Here is a 23702-nt window from a genome sequence, read left to right as displayed (position 1 = left end):
TAATTACATCCGGAGATATTGTAACCTAAAGTTGACACTTGAACCATTGTCCTCACTTCATTGCAGGGGCCCAAACAGCTGCAACATATATCGCGTTTCTACAGAATGATCTGCCAACGTTGCTCGAAAATGTCCCACTGGAAACGCGTCGACGTATGTGGTATCAGCATGATGGTGCACCTGCACATTTCGCAATTAACACTAGGCTGAGCCTTGACAGGATGTTCGACGGGCGTTTCATAGGACGTGGAGGACGCATAAATTGGTCAGCTCGACCTCCTGATCTTACACCTCTGGACTTCTTTCTGTGGGGTACGTTAAAGGAGAATGTAGACCGTGATGTGCCTACAACCCCAGAGGATATGAAACAACGTATTGTGGGAGCCTGCGGCGACATTACACCAGATGTACTGTGGCGTGAACGACATTCATTACGCCAGAGATTGAAATTGTGTGCAGCAAATGATGGCCACCACATTGAACATCTATTGGCCTGACATGTCGGGACACACACTAATTGAAAACGGAAACCACGTGTGTACGTGTACCTCACCCCTCATGGTAATGTACATGTGCGTCAGTGAAAACGACCAATAAAAAGGTGTTAGCATGTGGGCGTAATGTGCTGTTCCAGGCTCTTCTGTACCTAAGGTCCATCACCGTTCCCTTTGGATCCCTACGTAATTCGGTGCTCTCCGATACACACGATCGAACAGCGGAGGAGTGGTACTCAAGCGTCAAATTTAGGTTACAATATCTCCGGATGTAACTAACATTTTACAATGCAACAAACGGCACTGATTACGTATTTGTTTATATGTTCACATGTGCTAACAAAACTAAGGGGGTTCCATTTAAAAAAACGTAGGTTTGTGTTAAAAAACATACTTCCGTGCACTTTTTTATGGTTTGTAGTAACAAATTACACTAGCCCCTCTCCTCACGTTCGGTCTGTGGAATCGATTCGTCAGTATTTGATGTGGTTTACGAAATATATCCAGTGGTAATGTTAGGTGAATCACCCTATATATATATATATATATATATATATATATATATATATATATACCCTAGCCGAGCCTCAGGTACAGGGCGGGTCGCAGGTGGCGGATAGCGAACGATCCATCAGATATGGTGGACAGCTGCGAATAAGGGGAAACCCAAATAAGCAGTCCCGGACCGAGGCGGCAGCATCACGAGGGTGTGGGAGGGTGACTTTTGGCAAGGGTCACACTCATTCAAAAACCACAGAACCCGAAGACGTTGCTGTGTCATGGCGAGTAAGTGCCGCCATTACAATAAGCACTGTCAACACCCAAATCCAGGACGCGTCTGAAGTGGGAACCATCGGCATCCTGGTCAGCGTCTGTTCACACAATGTGCGGCTGGTCATAATGCGCCAGGAACTAACAATCCCTGGTTCTAAACACCCAGTGGAAACACTGGACCAATTTGATTACAAGCAAGTATGACTCGTGCAAGTAATAACAACATTACCCCAGGTGGTAACCAATCCACCCATCAACAGATGGCAACCAGGAATTCGGATTCTGGGGAACCTGGACTTACACAATTACACCAGAGAAAGTCGGAGCTCTCTGGCAAACTTCCACTTAAAACACCTACATACATTGGAACCTTTAACATAAATACATTAATCCAACCAGGAAAACTTCTAAACCTTACAACAGAACTTGAAAAGCAAAAGATAGTAATACTAGCTTTACAGGAGACACGTTTTACAGATGAAGAAACATCAGATTATGGCAACTATCGCATCTTTAAGAGCAAGACGGATAAACGAATCGGAAGAGGAGCCCCCCATCTCGGGATGGCGTTTATCATACACAAGAGCGTGCTCAGCTCCATCAAGGAAGTTACTCCCGTAAATAATAGGATAATGACGATGCGCTTGCAATGTGCCAACAAAACATACACAATGGTTAATGTTCATGCTCCCACAAACGGTGACAACAAGAAAAACCCCATAGAAACAGAAAAGTTCTGGGAAAATTTGGAGAATATAATGGCCAAGATTCCAAAAGATGATACAAAAGTTCTACTCGGCGATTTTAATGCCCAAATTGGTAGAGAGAAAATCCACCAAAAAACCGTAGGCAAATATCCTGCACATAAATTTACCAATAAAAATGGTACAAGGCTCGTCGAACTATGTAAGCAGAATAACCTGAAGATAATGTTAACATCTCTAAGAAAATGTCCAAGAAAACAAAAGACATGGAGATCTCCTATACAACAAATTGGCGAGTTTCAAATAGATTATGTGGCGATTTCATACCCAGTACAAAAAGAAATTTACGACGTCCAAGTACGCAGAGGAGCAAACATTGATTCAGACCATTACCTAACTAGAATTAAAATCAAGTTTACAGCACGAAGAAGTCATCAGAAGAAAACAGAAATACAGAAATATGACACCAAGAAGATTAAAGAATCTAAAGTAAAAGAAGAATGGGAGAAGGAAAAGGCAAACACATGGGAAGAATTTCATTCTAAAATCACGCGAATAGCTAAGGAAACTATTCCCTTGAAAAAGATATTCAAACACCCTTGGTGGGATTCAGACTGTGAAAATGCATTGGAAAGGAGAAAAAAGGCATTTCAAGAATATAACAGTAAAAAATCACAAGAAAGTCTACATTTATTTAACGAGGTTAGAAAACAGGTTTCAAAATCCATTAGGCAAGCAAGAAGGAAGTACACAAAGGCACAACTGGATGCCATAGAAGAAAATTTCCAAAACTATAATACAAGAGACTTCTACAGAACTTTCGCAGATAAAATACGAGGATATATCCCTCCAAATTTATGTTTCAGAAAACCTGATGGTAAATTAGCCCTAACAAACCAGGAAAACTGTCAAGTATTGGCTCAATATTTTTCTAACCTACTAAATTGCCCAGAACCTAGTTTAAGGTTTCCCAAAGAAATCAGTGCCAACGCTCAACCGGATTCATTACCACCAACACAGGAAGAAATCAAATGTCACATTAAAAACTTAAAAAATAATAGAACATCTGGCGAAGATGGCATTGTTGCAGAGCTATTAAAAAACCTAGGACCAAAGACGTTGCAAGAGCTCACAAAAGTAATAACAAAAATATGGGAAACAGAAAAATTACCAGAGGATTGGAAATGTGCCCTTATTCACCCGTTACATAAAAAAGGAGACAGAACAAATGTCAATAACTACAGGGGAATCTTACTTTTACAAGTCACCTACAAAATTCTCTCAACATGCCTGCTGAAAAGAACACAAGAGCAGCTGGAACGCCAAATTGGTGATTATCAAGCAGGCTTTCGCCCCGGTCGCTCATGCATAGAACAAATATTTAATTTAAAGACAATATTAAAACACAAAGCAATTAGAAATGCCCCCATAATTTGTACATTCGTAGATTTTAAGAAAGCCTATGACTCAATTGACCGGCAATCTTTGTTTAACATTTTAGAGGAACTTGGACTTGACTCCAAAACACTAAGGCTTATCAAAGAATCACTGACAGACACTGTATCTAAAGTTAAATTCAGGGGAGAAATCTCTGAACCTTTTCTCATAAAAACTGGAGTACGTCAAGGTGACGGGCTATCTCCACTTCTGTTTAATATAGTCCTGGATAAAGTCATTAAGGAATGGGAAAAAGAATTAAAAAATCAATCCTACTGGAAACCAATCCATCTTGGTAGAACCAAAGACAACGTGGAGATATCTTGTTTAGCATTCGCGGACGACTTGGCCATACTTGCAGATGATGAAGAAATCGCCACCAAACAAATAGAGATCCTTAAGGAATGCGCGGATAAAGTAGGTTTACAAATTTCGTTTCAAAAGACAGAATTTTTCTGTACGAAATTCCATATACACAGTTTGAACACAAAATATGGAAAAATAAATAGAGTAAAACATTTTAAATACCTAGGTGAAATTTTGGAGCCAACCGGAGGAGAGAAAGTTGCACAGAAGATCAGACAACAGAAAATGAAGAGAGCATATGGTATGACACATGAAATATACAATAAAAAATGCATCTCCTCGAACACAAAAATCAGACACTACTGCGCAGTAATTAAGCCAGCAGCACTATATGCTAGTGAAACGCTCACACTCCACACAAAATGTGATTTAGAAAAAATACTAAAAGAAGAACGCAAAATTATGAGAAAGATTTTAGGTCCAAAATTAACAGAAGAAGGATACCGGATACAATCAAGAAGAACCACAGAAACTATATCAAACCTGGCAGCAGACATAAGAAGGCGAAGATTAAAATTTTATGGACATGTCACTAGACTTCCCCCCACACGACTCACCAACAGAATTCTCACTTACATAGAAAAAGTCAAATCAACAACACCATGGATTAGCCAAGTAAAATTAGATTTACAAAAAGCAAATATTGAATTTAAAATGTCAAAGATAGAAAAACTTTTAGAAATAAGGTGGAAAAGTGGATTGTATTGTCGGAGAAGGAAGCACTAAAGAGACCAGGAACAAAATGGACAGAAGAAAGAAAAAGAAAACGTGGAGAACGAATGAAAGAAGTATGGAAGAAACGACGTCAGAAAGCTTTGCGTGATCCTTCTGGGTCCATTCGCGATAAGTAAGTAAGTAAGTATATATATATATATTGCAGTCAGCGAATGTTCTGAAAAGGGATGAGTTTTGTCCTCCATTAACTGGTCAAAGTCTCCTGCGACAAATCATTTGGACTTGCCTGTTTTCCATCTCATTTATTTAACACGTCAGACACATATGATTAGGAAATTTTAATTAGGTTAGGAAGACTCTGTGATCAGTGGTGGTGATTATAGATGGACAACAGTGGTTGTCATACTGAATTCAGTGACATGTAGTTGCATGAAGGCATTCGAGGAGATGGAATTGGTCGCATGCCTTGTCGGACACTGACAGCTGCTGCAGGGCCACTTTATTGGTGGCAGTGCGGAGAACCGGGAGGGGACCGGGAGCAGGTGGATCTGCCGACCCAGGGGAGGGTTGGGCCGATACTTTCACACAATGGAAGGCAAGGTGGAGGACGTGGCGTGAACCGCAGGGGGTCTACCAGCCACAGGCAGAGAGGAGACTACAGAGCGGGCCACACTGCAATGTCCGAGGGGTGAGCGGCAGAACATTTTACTGACCTGCAATAGGCCGGCCCGCACGTCGTTGTTCTCGACCGAGGAGACTGCATTGCTCCGGTGCTGCAAACGTCATCATGATGTTTCCGTTGATCTTCCTACGAGATCAGTATCTGTTAGGCTTGTGAAAACACTTTGCCTCAGTTATCTGTCCTGTCAACATGGGCGCCGCCTACTTTCGGTCTTCCTCCTTACGTGAGGATGGAGCTCGTGGTCTTGTGAACCGTGGATGAAGGGTATCAGACGGATGCCATATTCCTTGACTTCCGGAAAGCGTTTGACTCGGTGCCCCACTGCAGACTCCTAACTAAGGTATAAAAAATGGAAACGTCGTGTGGCTAGGGCCTCCCGTCGGGTAGACCGTATGGGACTGTGTGTGGCTCGAAGACTTCTTAAGTAATAGAACCCAGTACGTTGTCCTCGATGGTGAGTGTTCATTGGAGGTGAGGGTATCACCTGGAGCGCCCCAGGGAAGTGTGGTAGGCCCGCTGTTGTTTTCTATCTACATAAATGATCTTTTGAATAGGGGGCATAGCTGATGATGCTGTGGTGTACGTGAAGGTGTCGTCGTTGAGTGACTGTAGGAGGATACAAGATGACGTGGACAGGATTTGTGATTGGTGTAAAGAATGGCAGCTAACTCTAAATATACACTCCTGGAAATTGAAATAAGAACACCGTGAATTCATTGTCCCAGGAAGGGGAAACTTTATTGACACATTCCTGGGGTCAGATACATCACATGATCACACTGACAGAACCACAGGCACATAGACACAGGCAACAGAGCATGCACAATGTCGGCACTAGTACAGTGTATATCCACCTTTCGCAGCAATGCAGGCTGCTATTCTCCCATGGAGACGATCGTAGAGATGCTGGATGTAGTCCTGTGGAACGGCTTGCCATGCCATTTCCACCTGGCGCCTCAGTTGGACCAGCGTTCGTGCTGGACGTGCAGACCGCGTGAGACGACGCTTCATCCAGTCCCAAACATGCTCAATGGGGAACAGATCCGGAGATCTTGCTGGCCAGGGTAGTTGACTTACACTTTCAAGAGCACGTTGGGTGGCACGGGATACATGCGGACGTGCATTGTCCTGTTGGAACAGCAAGTTCCCTTGCTGGTCTAGGAATGGTAGAACGATGGGTTCGATGACGGTTTGGATGTACCGTGCACTATTCAGTGTCCCCTCGACGATCACCAGTGGTGTACGGCCAGTGTAGGAGATCGCTCCCCACACCATGATGCCGGGTGTTGGCCCTGTGTGCCTGTGTGCGGTCCCCTACGGCACTGCGTAGGATCCTACGGTCTTGGCGTGCATCCGTGCGTCGCTGCGGTCCGGTCCCAGGTCGACGGGCACGTGCACCTTCCGCCGACCACTGGCGACAACATCGATGTACTGTGGAGACCTCACGCCCCACGTGTTGAGCAATTCGGCGGTACGTCCACCCGGCCTCCCGCATGCCCACTATACGCCCTTGCTCAAAGTCCGACAACTGCACATACGGTTCACGTCCACGCTGTCGCGGCATGCTACCAGTGTTAAAGACTGCGATGGAGCTCCGTATGTCACGGCAAACTGGCTGACACTGACGGCGGCGGTGCACAAATGCTGCGCAGCTAGCGCCATTCGACGGCCAACACCGCGGTTCCTGGTGTGTCCGCTGTGCCGTGCGTGTGATCATTGCTTGTACAGCCCTCTCGCAGTGTCCGGAGCAAGTATGGTGGGTCTGACACACCGGTGTCAATGTATTCTTTTTTCCATTTCCAGGAGTGTAGATAAATGTATATTAATGCAGATGAATAGGAAAAAGAATTCTGTAATGTTTTAATACTCCATTAGTAGTGTGGCGCTTGACAGTCACGTCGATTAAATATTTGGGCGTAACATTGCAGAGCGATATGAAGGACAAGCATGTAATGGCAGTTGTGGGGAAGGCGGATAGTCGTCTTCGGTTCATTGGTAGAATTTTGAGAAGATGTGGTTCATCTGTAAAGGAGACCGCTTATAAAACACTAATACGACCTATTCTTGAGTACTGCCCGAGCGTTTGGGATCCGTATCAGGTCGGATTGAGGGAGGACATAGAAGCAATTCAGAGGCGGCTGCTAGATTTGTTACTGCTAGGTTTGATCATCACGCGAGTGTTACGGGAATGCTTCAGGAACTCGGGTGGGAGTCTCTAGAGGAAATGAGGCGTTCTTTTCGTGAATCGCTACTGAGGAAATTTAGAGAACCAGCATTTGAGGCTGACTGCAGTACAATTTTACTGCCGCCAACTTACATTTCGTGGAAAGACCACAAAGATAAGATAAGAGGGATTAGGGCTCGTACAGAGGCATCTAGGCAGTCATTTTTCCCTCTTTCTCTTTGGGAGTGGAACAGGGAGAGAAGATGCTAGTTGTGGTACGAGGTACCCTCCGCCACGCACCGTATGGTGGATTGCCGAGTATGTATGTAGATGTAGATGTAGTGGTTGGCGGAGTGGGGAGAGGCACCCAGGACGGAGGTGGACAGCAAACTGCGGTGGACTGTGTATTGTGCAGTGTGCTATTACTGCTGGTCTCTGGATTCACGTGCCCAAGCTGTGTAACGTTTCGTTTGGACGGTCGGACTCAGCGAGCATTAGCAGTGGTTCAATTGATGTCAATTGTCTGGTCGGGCACCGTATCACCCTTTAGACTTGTAAGTGGTGGATGCAAGTCATAGTGGAAAAGTAAGACATGTCAGCGGTAATGTAACCTCTATGAGACACGGCTGGTGTGGACGGATTGTAACTGTGACAAGAACTTGGCTTCTTCTCACCAAACAGATAATAATGGAAGATACGTTTTGTCTTTTAAGCGTCGGAGTACTGTTTCAAAGTGTGCTTCTTCTGAAAAGTCTAGTTCACGAAGTACTCATTGTTAAGCTGTATTTGGCGGAATCATTTTTATGCACCCATGCTACTTGCCTGTCATGGATTCTTGAAGGCAGTGTATTTCAGAGTGTTGGTCATAATGTACAAATACTTGTCTAAGACTGATTTGCTAAGAGCTTGCCATGAAGATCTTCTTAACGGAGTCTTTGTAATACAATGATGTTAATCATTAGCTTTCAAATTTGGGAACTAGTAAACTTCAAAAGTTTCGTTAAAACCACTCGTCTTACTCATGAGATTAATACTCGTATGAGGTGTGAGTAATTTTGTAGCCTGTTAGATAGTTTCGTTTTAATGTCATACTACTGATAAATTTTCTGCTGGATGTGTCTGCTTTTTTTTAATTATATGTATGTAACTGAGATATCTTATGAATGATGCGTTGACAGATCATCTGGATTTACTATGCGAAAGGTTATTAGTTCGTGTGTTTCTATATTCCTTTTGAATCATCAGTCTGTTCGATTTTAGTCTATATTTACAAAATGTATTTTTTTGTTGTTCTCTTAAGATTGTACCAGCTTCGTATATCTTAAAGAATATATTTCATAATTGTATTCCAAGCTCAATCAATCTCTCAGCGCCTCTACATCCGCCACTCTGTTAAAAATTTGGTAGCAGGGTGTGGTTGGTTGAATGAGCGGCAGGGGGCCCGTATGGATCTGATTATAAAATTAATTTGTGGGAACTCATTATTTTGTATTTTCTAGAATACCTGGCGTCATTAAGTATCCTCCTTGTCTGAGATGAAGTAAGCTTGTTTACGAATTGGAGCGACAGAGGCTTGAAGCCAAGGATAATGTGCAGCAACTGTCTGAAAAAGTACATCAGCACAGTCATCTGACGGTGGTATATAGACACCATCCAGTGAAGTAAACTGCGCCACTGATGCTATTTGTGACACATTGGCGAAGGTCTTAGGAATTGCCCAGGGCTTGAGGGACTTTGCGACTAGTCAGGTTCATAGATTACGGTCCAAGCATCTACGAAATTGTAGTGAGAATGTTCTGGAATGGTTGTGTGGGAATGACATGAGCACAGATATGTAATATGTGCATCCTGTCAATAATTTAGGGACGCACGATGAGCGCATGAAGGGAACAGAGCTGAATACTATGTTTACCACATTGCAAAATTTGTTGCAATATATATTACAGGAGTGTGCTAGCATGCCTCTTGAGTTGGTGGATTCAGTTTGAAGTTTTTGTATTTATCATTAGACTTTGTGCTGAAGGCCTTGGTAATGGTATTAAATAAAACTGATGCCTTACGACTATTGGCCATAGCAGTGAAAGATAGGTTGCATGAGGAGATTTTGCAAGGTATACAACATGAGAAAACTCGGCAAAAGTGTAGGCGCCAAATAAAAAGGCTCAGTTATCTGTGAGGGAAACAGTTGATTGTCAATATGAGAAGGAGCATCGTTGTAATGAACCGTTAGAGGAAAACCTTGCTCAAGTTAACAGTCGCATATTGGCACTGGTTGTGGATGACACGGACGAACAGATCGTAACTTACATCCTAGAAGGTTAAAAACCTGGACGGTATTCTGTCGGGGAATTAGGACATTTTCACAGTTAGAGGATGGGATCAGGCAAAGTCAAGCTAGGGAGTACTTTGACTGCTGCAGCGAGAAACGGGAGGAGCAGAATTTTGTGTGAAAGAAAGTGGATTCGGAGGGAAATACCGTCCAATTCAAGACAGAATCAGCAGGTGCTGAGCAACGAGATTCTGTGAGAGGTGGAAACTCGGAACTGAACTATTGGGATTGTAGTGGACTGGGTCATATCACGAAGGATTGTATGGGGAAGACGTTGCAACCTGAGTTATAACAATTATCGTATCACAGCCAGGACAAACTAACATGAGTAGTTCACTGATACGTTGAATAGACAACCGCCCTTTGTATGCATTGCTGTAAATGAGAGATAGTTTGTGTGCTCTTGGAATTAGATAGCACCATCTCGGTTGTTGATTATGACTAGTTCATCTAACATCAATTTAACTCTAAGTGGGAGGGATTGTCATCGGAAAATGGGTTCTTTATGATGGTGGACAAATCAGGTTTAACAGTTAAAGGGATTTTGCTGGCTAAGCTGGCCTTGTGAGATTTTTCGTGAAAAACTAATATGAAAATTGTTAAAAATTTGACCACATCTTGCATATCTAGAGCTGATTTAATTGGGAAGGTGGGCTTCGTTCTGGGTTTGGCTGGGAGGAGCCTTAATTTCAAATGTAAAATGGGAACTCTGTTCAAGTCTACTAGCACGGTGAGGGCGTTGCCATGGTAGTTGGGAAGGAGCAGTCCCAAGAAGTCAGGATGGCTGATGGGAAGTTGGGTACGTGTTATTATAGATTAAACGTTTTGAATGCGTTTGCTAAGAATAAATCAAAGCTCTTTGTTCAGAATTTCTTGATGAGGTAACAAAGACTCTGCTTGTCACCTACATGCTCGAGCATGGTACTGAGCTAGTGGATCAGGTACCAGTTAAGGTGACACCGCATAGGTTATCTCCATCTATGATGAAGATATCAAGAGAAAAAGTAAGAAAATGTTGAGTTAAGGGTCATTAGTCCCCCTAAGTCACACCGCAAAGCGCCAATATTTCAGATGACTAAACCGGTTGGGGAATATCGACCGGTAGTGGATTATCAGAACTTAAATAAAGAGGTGGTACTGAGGTCGATACCTTTCCGAGACCTAGATCTTAATCAGCCTTACAACCAGGTGTCTTTAGCCGAAACGTCCAAACCAGGCACTGCGTTTCCCACTGATAGGAATTTATTTGAATTTAATACAGTTCCTTCTGGACTGGCAACAGGGGCTGCTGTTCTGTCACAATTGATGGGCGATGTACTTTGTGATGTAAAGCTCAAGTTTGTGTACCTCTATTTAGACGACTTAGTGGTATATAGTAGCTCTATTCATGAGCACATGGTACATTTGGAGGAAGTTTTTGGGCGATTAAAGATTGCAGGCCCTACTGAAAATCGTGTGAAGGTAGTTCTTGCCTCTCCTTCGATGAAATTCGTGGGGAATATTGTGTACGGAGACGAGGTCTACATCAATTCTGACCGAGTGGAGGATATAAATCAAGTGCCTCATCCGCGTAGTGTCAAACAGGTTGCTAAGTTTGTCGGGGCTCTGAGAAAGCGGCCCCTCTGAATGAATTGCGCCGGAGGATGTGTAAATTTTTTTGGGGTCCTTCTGAAGAGGCTGTACTCTTAGTGCTTAAACAGACATTACAGTCTATGCCAATGTTGGTTCTACGGTATTTTAATGAAGAATTTATCATAAAAATCAAAATCCGAGGATATGGACATAGGATGTTCTATTACAAGAAAAAGAAGGGGAATAGAGGGCTATTGCTTATGCCTCTAGAGGGTTAAATGAGTTGAAGAGAATGTACTCGATATACGAGCTAGAAGCCCTCACAGTTTTGTTTGGGTTGGAGAAATTTAAGAACTACCCGGAACACCAGAAATTTTTCCTGGAACAGACAATCAGCCCCTGGGTTGGATACTCGCTGTTCCCCATAAGACAGGATGAATTGTGAGGTGGGCTACCAAAATTCTCGTATTTACATTTGGGGTCCACAATTTCAAGGGCTCTGAGAACGTATTGGTCAATGCAAAAACAGAAAGGTGATAGCCCAACAGGTCATGCTGCAAAGTGTGAACAGGAAAGTCAAATTAGTTCCATACTGACTCATATCCCTAGTTTGTTCAGAGACATTACAGAATTTCAAGACTGGGATGAATGTCTGAGTGGCATCAACCAGGGAACTGAGGATGGTGAGCATGTCGACCCTTGTTTAATGAAATATCAGATGCTATGTTGTAAGGTGGGTGTCCTGGGACAGCGGAGACTCTGAGGAAATGGTTCTTATTTAAATATTTCCATTAAACCCCAGTGGGGCGGGCATTTGAAATGTACAGGACTTGGGACAAGATCGAGGAGTTTTTCGTTTGTCCGAAAATTGACTCGGAGAATCATAAGAGGGTAACCGGCAGTCAGGTAAGTGCTCTGAATAAACCTGCTCAGAATACCAAGGTCAGGCACTTGGCTTCGAAACCCCTTGGTAAGGCATTTCAACCTATGTATATTGATTTCGTCGGTCCCCTGCCTAGCTTTAGGGATGGAAACAAATATATTTTGATTTGTATTTGTGCCTGATCCAGATTCGTATGGTTGTTAGTTGTGGTAGTTGCGGAGGGGCGACAACCCGTGCTGTCACCAAAAATTTACTGCCGAGGCATTTAAACAATTTTCTCTTGGCAGCTTTGTAACCCCTCTTATAGTGAGCGCCTTAACTGCAGTCGCAGTTTTGCACTGATTGCCTACAACCGCAAGGATCAAAGTAATGAAGACTGTTCCCTGCCCTGGTTGACATGACATTTAATACCGCGCTTTATAAGGGTCACGGATCAGTGCTGGCCAAGTTAATTCTCGGTTATCAGCTGTCAACTCCAGTGTGCAAGTTGTGGTAAGCCGAGGATCCATTTTATGAAAGAAATATTCGCCAACACGTTGCTGCACAATGGAAACTGGCCAGAAGAAATATTTGGGAGACTCACTTGAAGGAAGTTATAAGTTACTATCAGCAGCGTCGGCCAAATGCTTGTGAAGTTGGCGATGTCCGCTACATCAAGAATTTCCAGGGAGTCAGTAAGGAGGTGGAAGGATTGTCTAAAAACTTGTTGCCCAGTGTAGAGGGGTAATGTATTTTAGAAGATTTCTTAACTCAGTAACGGTGCTAGATGATCGGCGAGGTTACAGCTCACCTAACTCAGTTAAGCTGGGTTTTAAGGGATTTTTTGGCCCTGGCTGAGATTTAGGGGGTAAGGGGGCAGCATTTGTTGTGATGGCATTTGTGTCGCCCATTTACCACTTTGCTCCTGCCATAAGTATGGTGTTCGTGGTCTGTGCCGGCCTATGGTATTACGGCCACGTAGCGACGGTGTGTGGTAGTTGGCGTGGTGGCAGGTGACGTCTGAGACGGAGCTGGAAATTTATGATGTGACAGCGAACTTGGCAGAACCGTGCCCGTACTGCCAGTATGAGGAGTCACATGCCCAAGCTCTCTGTCAGTGCTGGTAGTTTGACGGAACAGCTCCAAGACCTGTGTGTGACGGCTGTAATCAAAGGCGTGCTTTAGCCTTCGCTGAATTGATATCGTTTATCCAGGGGGCACTGTATCGGCCTTCAGACTAGGAAGTGATGGAAGCATGTCGTAGTGGGAAGGTAAGACGTGTCAGTTGTCGTGTAACTTCCGTGAAAAGCTGCTGGTGTCGACACGTTGTAGTTGTGAGAGGAACCTGACCTCTTTTCACCACACAGAGAATAAGGAATGGTATCTTTTGTGTTTAAAACCTTAGGATTGCTCTCTAGTGTACGCTTGCTCTGCAAAATCTAATTCACGAAGTACTCAAGGCGGCGATGTATTTGATGGAATAATTTTAATGCAACCATGTTATTTACCTGTCATGGGCTCTTGAAGATGGTGCATTATAAAGTGTTGGTTATAATGCACGATTACTTGGCTAAGACTGATTTACTGAGTGCTCGACATGACGATTCTCATAACAGGAAATTACTAATGCATTGATTTTAATTATTATTATGTTTCCACTTTGATAATTGCTACATTTCAGTGGTTTAGTTAAATCCACTTCTCTAGCTTATGAGATTAACGCTGGTATGAGAAGGGAGTAATTTTGTGACTTAAAGGCTAGATTCTTGTTAATCATAAACTTTCGACTGGATGTCCATTCCTGCAGTTAAGCTTATGATTGATACATTGACGGATCATTTGGATTTGCTGTATCAATGGGTATTAGTCTATTGGTTTTTATATCGGCTTGGGTATCCATTCTGAGGCATTAGTCTGTTCGAACCTAGTCTCTATTATGTGGAATTTTATTTCTGTTTTCTTAAGATTGTCTGAGATTCGTACGTCTTATTAAATGGATTTCAAATTTGTATCCCAATTCATGCTTAATCAGTGTCCATTTGCATTCACCTTCCTGTGCCATTGGCAGAAACAGGCTAGCACTGCAGAACACCTGATACCATGACGCCAGGATAGCCTTTACGTTTTCGCGGGGTCACGTAGGCAAAAAAGCTGCACTGTTCTTCCAAACACAAATAACAATATTTTCATTGGAACGCCGGCTGCAGTCAGAAAGTGTACCGATGGACACCTGTTCGCTGTAATGAGACGTGTTAGGAAAGGAGGAAAAGATATTGCTAACTTAGTGGAGGGAGGCTGTACAGTAAACCGAGGTATAAGCGACTGGTGCACGAAGGTGCCACCGTTTCCGACTTGTGGCTTTTAGCACGTCCGCCACATGGAGTGTTCTGCGGACTTGAGTGGAGTGTGAGGAAGCTAGAGATTTACGCCATGGCCGTCGAAGAGAGAGGGGAGTTGGAGAGGAGATTCAGGCAGTATCTGGGAACGAGGACAGACTGATTCGGACTCAGGACGCGAAGGTGGCTCTGGATAAGAGAAGGAGGCGGAGGCAGAGGGGCATCGGTCACCACATTCTAGGCAGCCACATGCGTATGCTCAGCGTTTTGTAGCATCGGTATTAGGAATCTTTAAGGTGAATTTCACCAGCTGCGGTATGTTCTTACAACAGAAGTAGTCGCTGCCAGATTGAAGCATATTGTGCAGGTCTTCCGATTAGAGTTCACAATCGCTGTCAAACGAATTAGTTACTATCAGACAGGGCAAAACACAATTAAGGTCAAAATTAATTTTACACCCTCTTTCCAACATGGTCAATCATACATCGGTACATAGTTCATTTTCTTAAAAATGTACATGAATGTAATTTGTGTGCTAGGTTGACCTATGTCTCATGTCCCCCCCCCCCCCCCCCCTTCCATGAGCTATGGACCTTGCCGTTGGTGGGGAGACTTGCGTGACTCAACGACACAGATAGCCGTACTGTAGGCGCAACCATAACGGAGGCCAGGCAAACCCGTGGTTCCTGAAGAGGGGCAGCAGCCTTTTCAGTAGTTGCAGGGGCAACAGTCTGGATGATTGGCTGATCTGGCCTTGTAACACTAACCAAACCGGCCTTCCTGTTGTGGTACTGCGAACGGCTGAAAGCAAGAGGAAACTACAGCCGTAATTTTTCCCGACGGCATGCAGCTTTACTGTATGATTAAATGATGATGGCGTCCTCTCGGGTAAAATATTCTGGAGATAAGTCCCCCATTCGGATCTCCAAGCGGGGACTACTCAAGAGGACGTCGTTATCAGGAGAAAGAAAACTGGCGTTCTACTGATCCGAGCGCGTAATGTCAGATCCCTTAATCGGGAGGGTAGGTTAGAAAATTTAAAAAAGGAAATGGATAGGTTAGATATAGTGGGAATGAGTGAAGTTCGGTGGCAGCAGGAACAAGACTTTTGGTCAGATGAATAAAGGGTTACAAATTCAAAATCAAATGGGGGTAATGCGGGATTAGGTTTAATAATATATAAAAAAATAGGAGTGTGGGTAAGCTACTACAAGCAGCATAATGAACGCATTATTGTGGCCAAGATAGACACGAAGCCAACTCCTACTACAGTAGCACAAGTTGATATGCGAACTAGATCTGCAGATGATGAAGAAATTGATGAAATGTATAATGAGATAAAAGAAATTGTTCAGGTAGTGAAGGGAGACGAAAATTTAATAGTGATGGGTGACTGGAAATCGACAGTAGGGAAAGGAAGAGAAGGAAACGTAGTAGGTGAATATGGATTGGGGCTAAGATATGAAAGAGGAAGCCGCCTGGTAGAATTTTGCACAGAGCATAACTTAATCAGAGCTAACACTTGTTTCAAGAATCATGAAAGAAGGTTGTATACATGGAAGAACCCTGAAGATACTAGAAGGTTTCAGATAGATTATATAATGGTAAGCCAGAGATATAGGAACCAGGTTTTAAATTGTAAGACGTTTCCAGGGGCAGATGTGGACTCTGACCACAATCTATTGGTTATGATACTGCGTGAAGAGTTTGACAGACTGAAAGACCTACGTCGAGAAAAGGCCCCTGGAGTAGACAATATTGCATTAGAACTACTGACAGCCTTGGAAGAGCCTGTCGTGACAAAACTCTACCATCTGGTGAGCAAGGTGTATGAGAGAGGCGAAATACCCTCAGACTTCAAGAAGAATATAATAATTCCAATCCCAAAGAAGGCAGGTGTTGACAGATTTGAAAATTACCGAACAATCATTTTAATAAGTCACAGCTTATTAAACTGACTAACGCGAATTCTTTACAGACGAATGGAAAAACTGGTAGAAGCCGACCTCGGGGAAGATTAGTTTGGATTCCGTAGAAATGTTGGAACACGTGAGGCAATACTGACCCTACGACTTATCTTAGAAAATAGATTAAGGAAATTCAAACCTACGTGTCTAGCATCTGTAGACTTAGAGAAAGCTTTTGACAATATTGACTGGAATACTCTCTTTCAAATTCTGAATGTGCAGGGGTAAAATGTAGGGAGCGAAAGGCTATTTACAATTTGCACAGAAAGCAGATGGCAGTTATAAGACTCGAGGGATATGGAAGGGAAGCAGTGGTTGCGAAGGGAGTGAGACAGGGTTGTAGCCTCTCCCCGATGTTATTCAACCTGTATATTGAGCAAGCAGTAAAGGAAACAAAAGAAAAATTCGGGGTAGGTATTAAAATCCACGGAGAAGAAATAAACACTTTGAGGTTCGCCGATGACATTGTCATTCTATCAGAGACAGCAAAGGACTTGGAAGAGCAATTGAACGGAATGGATAGTGTCTTGAAAGGAGGATATAAGATGAACATCAACAAAAGCAAAACGAGGATAATGGAATGTAGTCGAATTAAGTCGGGTGATGCTGAGGGAATTAGATTATGAAATGAGACAAAGTAGCAAAGGAGTTTTGCTGTTTGGGGTGCAAAGTAACTGATGATGGTCGAAGTAGAGAGGATATAAAATGTAGACTGGCAATGGCAAGGAAATCGTTTCTGACGAAGAGAAATTTGATAACATCGAGTATAGATTTAAGTGTCAGGAAGTCGTTTCTGAAAGTATTTGTATGGAGTCTAGCCATGTATGGAAGTGAAACATGGGTGATAAATAGTTTAAACAAGAAGAGAATAGAAGGTTTCGAAATGTGGTGCTACAAAAGAATTCTGAAGATTAGATGGGTAGATCACATAACTAATGAGGAGGTATTGAGTAGAATTGAGGAGAAGAGGAGTTTGTGGCACAACTTGACTACAAGAAGGGATCGGTTGGTAGGATATGTTCTGAGGCATCAAGGGATCTCCTATTTACTACTGGAGGGCATCGTGGAGGGTAAAAATCTTAGAGGGAGACCAAGAGATGAATACACTAAGCAGATTCAGAAGGATGTAGGCTGCAGTAGGTACTGTGAGATGAAGAAGCTTGCACAGGATAGAGTAGCATGGAGAGCTGCATCATCCAGTCTCAGAACTGAAGACCACAACAACAACAACAACAACATGTCTCATATCATTCATCTCTACTGCAAATATACACTCCTGGAAATGGAAAAAAGAACACATTGACACCGGTGCGTCAGACCCACTATACTTGCTCCGGACACTGCGAGAGGGCTGTACAAGCTGCGCAGCATTTGTGCACCGCCGCCGTCAGTGTCAGCCAGTTTGCCGTGGCATACGGAGCTCCATCGCAGTCTTTAACACTGGTAGCATGCCGCGACAGCGTGGACGTGAACCGTATGTGCAGTTGACGGACTTTGAGCGAGGGCGTATAGTGGACATGCGGGAGGCCGGGTAGACGTACCGCCGAATTGCTCAACACGTGGGGCGTGAGGTCTCCACAGTACATCGATGTTGTCGCCAGTGGTCGGCGGAAGGTGCACGTGCCCGTCGACCTGGGACCGGACCGCAGCGACGCACGGATGCACGCCAAGACCGTAGGATCCTACGCAGTGCCGTAGGGGACCGCACCGCCACTTCCCAGCAAATTAGGGACACTGTTGCTCCTGGGGTATCGGCGAGGACCATTCGCAACCGTCTCCATGAAGCTGGGCTACGGTCCCGCACACCGTTAGGCCGTCTTCCGCTCACGCCCCAACATCGTGCAGCCCGCCTCCAGTGGTGTCGCGACAGGCGTGAATGGAGGGACGAATGGAGACGTGTCGTCTTCAGCGATGAGAGTCGCTTCTGCCTTGGTGCCAATGATGGTCGTATGCGTGTTTGGCGCCGTGCAGGTGAGCGCCACAATCAGGACTGCATACGACCGAGGCACACAGGGCCAACACCCGGCATCATGGTGTGGGGAGCGATCTCCTACACTGGCCGTACACCACTGGTGATCGTCGAGGGGACACTGAATAGTGCACGGTACATTCAAACCGTCATCGAACCCACCGTTCTACCATTCCTAGACCGGCAAGGGAACTTGCTGTTCCAACAGGACAATGCACGTCCGCATGTATCCCGTGCCACCCAACGTGCTCTAGAAGGTGTAAGTCAACTACCCTGGCCAGCAAGATCTCCGGATCGGTGCCCCATTGAGCATGTTTGGGACTGGATGAAGCGTCGTCTCACGCGGTCTGCGCGTCCAGCACGAACGCTGGTCCAACTGAGGCGCCAGGTGGAAATGGCATGGCAAGCCGTTCCACAGGACTACATCCAGCATCTCTACGATCGTCTCCATGGGAGAATAGCAGCCTGCATTGCTGCGAAAGGTGGATATACACTGTATTAGTGCCGACATTGTGCATGCTCTGTTGCCTGTGTCTATGTGCCTATGGTTCTGTCAGTGTGATCATGTGATGTATCTGACCCCAGGAATGTGTCAATAAAGTTTCCCCTTCCTGGGACAATGAATTCACGGTGTTCTTATCTCAATTTCCGGGAGTGTATGTATTATTATCTTTGATAGCTCTCGATCTTCCACCATAATCGAGTTCATCAACATGGGGTGGCAAATATGACGTAGCAAAGGAGGTGGAGAAGTGGGTTCTACTAAGCCAAGACTGCTTGGTAGTTACAACAGGAAAACAAAATTAATTAACAAGAGTACAAAATATGAAAGTATTTCTCACTTAATTTCGCTGTAGTCCATGATCAGTTTGTTGACAATTATAGAAGACGCGACTAGACTAAGCGTGTGCAGAATGACGTAATGTACAAGTCACAAATCATGCAGTGACGAATTAATCTCTCGTAATCTTGAATGTCGAATCCGGTGAATTTGGAGACTAACTTGGAACGGAGCTACAAAGACTCGATGGCAGCAATGACTGAGCTGCAGCCGATGACTAACATCAGCGCTGGCTGACCACTGAGCGCGGCTACGAACTGTAGACTGGCACAACTGCACTACTCTCCTGCTGCACATGAAGTGGCCTCGCGGCGACCGTAAGAACTACGACTGGCTGTGTACTCTTCGGCTAACATAGCCATTCTTCTGTTCTGTTGATCGAGAGAATCACATCCGGCGGATCGGTCTCTCAAGCGGCACAATCTTCAATGTCATCTTTTATTTAATTAGTCAATATTCCTTTGCTCACTGTTACTAATTTCGTTGATATATGTGGGAAGTAACAGGCGTAACCTTGCAACTTCATTTGCACTGCTCAGGGCAAAATATACTTATGTCATTCGCATTTGGGTAGTTCGGTGTCATAGAATTATTCAGACGCAGAAGTTCATTAGAGGCCCCAAAATACCTGCCCACCAAACGGAATATGTTGTAAGGATTACGATAATTGTGGACGTTACTGTTCTCATTGTCGATGTCATTTAGTTCCGTCGCCAAGGGAACAAGCTTTTGTAATGTCCATTTCAACAGGACTCCGTCTAGTGACTTTCTTTCTTTGTTCAGTCATGTTGTGCTTTACGTGTCACCTACGCAGCGCTTCCACTGGCAAATGGCACTCAATGAAGGAGATGCCGTACCGTGCGGCCATGCAAATTTCTGACTCGATTCCACTTGCAAGTGTGAATCAAGGAGTCACTTTGAGTTACTCATGGCGATGTAGATGAACAGGAAGGGTAGTATCACAAGCATAACAAGGGGTAGAAAGGTAATTTAGTGGTTAACGTCCGGTCGACATCGAGGTCATTAGGGACGCAGCACAACCTCGGATTAAGGAAGGATGAGGAAGGAAATTGCCCATGCCATTTCAAAGGAACCATCCTGACACTGGCCTTGAGCGATTCAGGTTAGCTTCAGTCTGGAACCGCACGACCGCTACGGTCGCAGGTTCGAATCCTGCCTCGGGCGTGGATGTGTGTGATGTCCGTAGGTTAGTTAGGTTTGAGTAGTTCTAAGTTCTAGGGGACTGATGACCTCAGATGTTTAGTCCCATAGTGCTCAGAGCCAGCCGATTAAGGTTAACCACGGAAAACCACAACAGTGGTAACAGCACATATTCGACTACGTAATTGAAATACATTCTGCATTCGAGATTGACAAGGCAACGTTAAGCACTGAATTCGGATGGAAGTGGTGTTGAATATCAAGAAGTTCCAACCTGACAGCTTATCAAACCTAAGATAGAATGAAAATTATCGAAACGCAATCAATGAAGTCCCTACAGGGTCGAGATGAGTGCGTGTGTGTGTGTGTGAGAGAGAGAGAGAGAGAGAGAGAGCCTTGCCAGCAATGAGGAACAACAGTGGAGCATGAAGGCGCGTTTCGCGGGCCTACAGGCTGGCGGTTGGCCAGTTGGTTCCCTGAGGTCCACACGGGTGCTGGTGTTGGCTGGTCCAGGGCACCCTCCAAAGTAGGGCTGAGTGATCCTACTGGGTCCTATTTAAATACCCTGTCCCAGCAAGAAGACACCAGACTCTCAGGTACGCATCCTGAACGGCCACTTCTACAAAAAACTATGTTGTATGTAAACTGAAGGTCGCGAGGGAGGGGTGGGGGAGGAGGAGGGAGGTAGGTAAGGGAAGGGAAGGAATTGTTGATGTAAGAGCGCGGGACCAGCGGCGACCAGTGAAACTGTGTGCCTGACCAGCATTCGAACCCGGGATTTGGTGCTTACTAGGCAGCTGCGTTAGCCACTGTGCCACCTGGACACAGTGTTTTCCGCAACTGTGCGGTCTACCTTAGCACGCCTCTCGGCCGACCCACACTCCCACTGGGCGCCACCGCAGTGGCTGTCCATGTCCGCCTTGCTCGCTAGTTCGAGATCCCCGCAGGAGGTCAGACGTAGTCACGCATCCGCACCGAAGAAGATGGATTTGTTGCAAATCGACGCTAATCAGTTACATGAACGCATGGTATCTATATTTTCGGACACGTCAAAAAGAGCAGGCACTACGCATTCATCTAAAAGAGCTACGTATCTTGCCAACGAGTATTGAGGGAAATCTCTAGACTTTTTAGGTTGGCGTCACCTGCGTTTCCTACCTGTTTCCAAACCTCGTTTACCTACTAGGTCACCTCTATCTTCGTAACTACCAATAAACATAGTTTCAAAGTTGCTGCCGTACTCGAAACTGGCTTAAAAGTATCCCTGTACAAACTCTCGCCTTGGGGACACAGATAATAGGAAGGCAGTGTTTTCTACATCTTAATTCGCTAGTAAAAGAAATGTAGGATCACAGTCTGTCGTTGGCAGGTCTGCTGCCGTCCCCCATCCTTTTCTGTTCTGTTTTAACCTTCTATATACACAGTAACAATCACCCATTTATGAGGCACTGTCCCTCTAACCCAGCTGTTCCTACTACCCTCAACTACAGTATTCCTTACTGCCGTACCAGATATCACAATAGATCAGTCCTGTCTTCTGGTATGGTCTTCGATAGGCCTCTTCTCTCTCCTGATGTTTTAGTTATTTCTTCATTTCATATGTAACCTGTCCGATACATTCTTAACAATCTTCGAAATATTTATATTCATCCTCAACCTGTTCTTAATAGCCGCACATTTTGAATACATTTTGAATGCAATGAGTACTGAGAGCATCGTTAACAGATGGACAAGGAGTGGATAAGATGTTGTCTCTCTCGACTAGTGGTAAACTATAGTGTTGTAACTTAGCAAGACAGCCAAGCCCCTATGAGGTAGCCGAAAGGCACGCGTTTAATGTCACGCAGGCTGGCGTGAGGTCTGGAACAGTTAAAGGAGTTGAGTCTCGTAAAAAAAGTACGTAGCTTCTGGAATACTTAACTTTAATCCATAATTGGTAAACATCGGTCTGACGGTACATGCATCACAAGATAAATAGCAAATGATAATGGCGCCTTGCTAGGTCGTAGCAAATGACGTAGCTGAAGGCTATGCTAACTATCGTCTCGGCAAATGAGAGCGTAATTTGTCAGTGAACCATCGCTAGCAAAGTCGGCTGTACAACTGGGGCGAGTGCTAGGAAGTCTCTCTAGACCTGCCGCGTGGCGGCGCTCGGTCTGCAATCACTGATAGTGGCGACACGCGGGTCCGACGTATACTAGCGGACCGCGGCAGATTTAAAGGCTACCACCTAGGAAGTGCGGTGTCTGGCGGTGACACCACATATATCATGCAGCACAATGCTTTTCTCTTTCAGCTTCTTTTGTCTTTATTAGAGTTACACTTTTTTCAATTTCCCATCATTACATATATTTCGTTAGATACTTTCACTTTCCGACCTTTCTGTCCAGGGTAGAATTATTTCCCAGTTATGTAGCCAGATTTGTGGTTCTGTTCTGTAATAGTGCTGATGTGATGTATAATTGGTAAGTTTTTAATCTGTAGTATTCTCAGCATTTCTCTACTGCATAACTTACTGTCATTCCAAGATGAAGTAGCAACAAGTCAAACATTAGCAATTCAAAGGGAACTAGAATACAACCTTGCGAAACTTAGAAAATGTTATATGCTGGAAGTGATCGATAACAAATTCGAAACGTAGGATATGCAGACTCAACTGCTGTGTCTAATAAAAAATCGCTCCGTCTTCAGGCCACAAGTGGCCCATCGGTACCATCCGACCGCTGTGTCATCCTCAGCTGAGAATGCGGATAGGAGGGTCGTGTGGTCAGCACATCGCTCTCCCGGTCGTTATGACGGTTTTCTTTGACCGGAGTCGCTACTATTCGGTCGAGTAGCTCCTCAATTGGCATCACGAGGCTGAGTGCATCCCGAAAATGGCAACAGCGCATGGCGGCCCGGATGGTCACCCATCCAAGTGCCGGCCACGCCCGACAGCGCTTAACTTCGGTGATCTGACGGGAACCGGTGTATCCACTGTGGCAAGGCCGTTGCTCTGTGTCTAATAAACCAGTATAATATGTTGTACCTTTGCCATTGCTAGTGGTAATGCTGGAAATTACATAAAAAAAAATGTAACGATGACAGAATGAACTAATGAGGTTAGCAAATACAACAATGAGGTATGACATTTAAATAATATTTCATTCAGATACAGACACCCTAATGATTCACTTTTTAGTGAGTGAATAAACTGATATGGTACACCCATTTGAGCTATGATCACCATGGACTGCGGAAATGTTTCAATAAATTGTGTGGTACCTGTTACCTGAGCATCTTCCAGGTTCTAATGTACGGTAAATTATGCCAAAAGGTACAAAACGTACAATTTCACATCAAGCTACACTTTTTACAATAATGCTTTCT

General features: G+C 44.5%; 1 pseudogene; it reads right to left on the bottom strand.

The window, feature by feature from the left end:
• Positions 1-23210: 23210 nt before the first annotated feature.
• LOC126459451 (5S ribosomal RNA) lies at positions 23211-23328 on the bottom strand (annotated as a pseudogene).
• Between the last annotated feature and the right edge of the window lie 374 nt (positions 23329-23702).

This window comes from Schistocerca serialis, chromosome 2, assembly GCF_023864345.2.
Source record: "Schistocerca serialis cubense isolate TAMUIC-IGC-003099 chromosome 2, iqSchSeri2.2, whole genome shotgun sequence".
NCBI classification, from domain to species: Eukaryota; Metazoa; Arthropoda; class Insecta; order Orthoptera; family Acrididae; genus Schistocerca; species Schistocerca serialis.
Note: the sequence above shows the minus strand (reverse complement) of the source record. Positions and strands in the feature narration are given on the sequence as shown.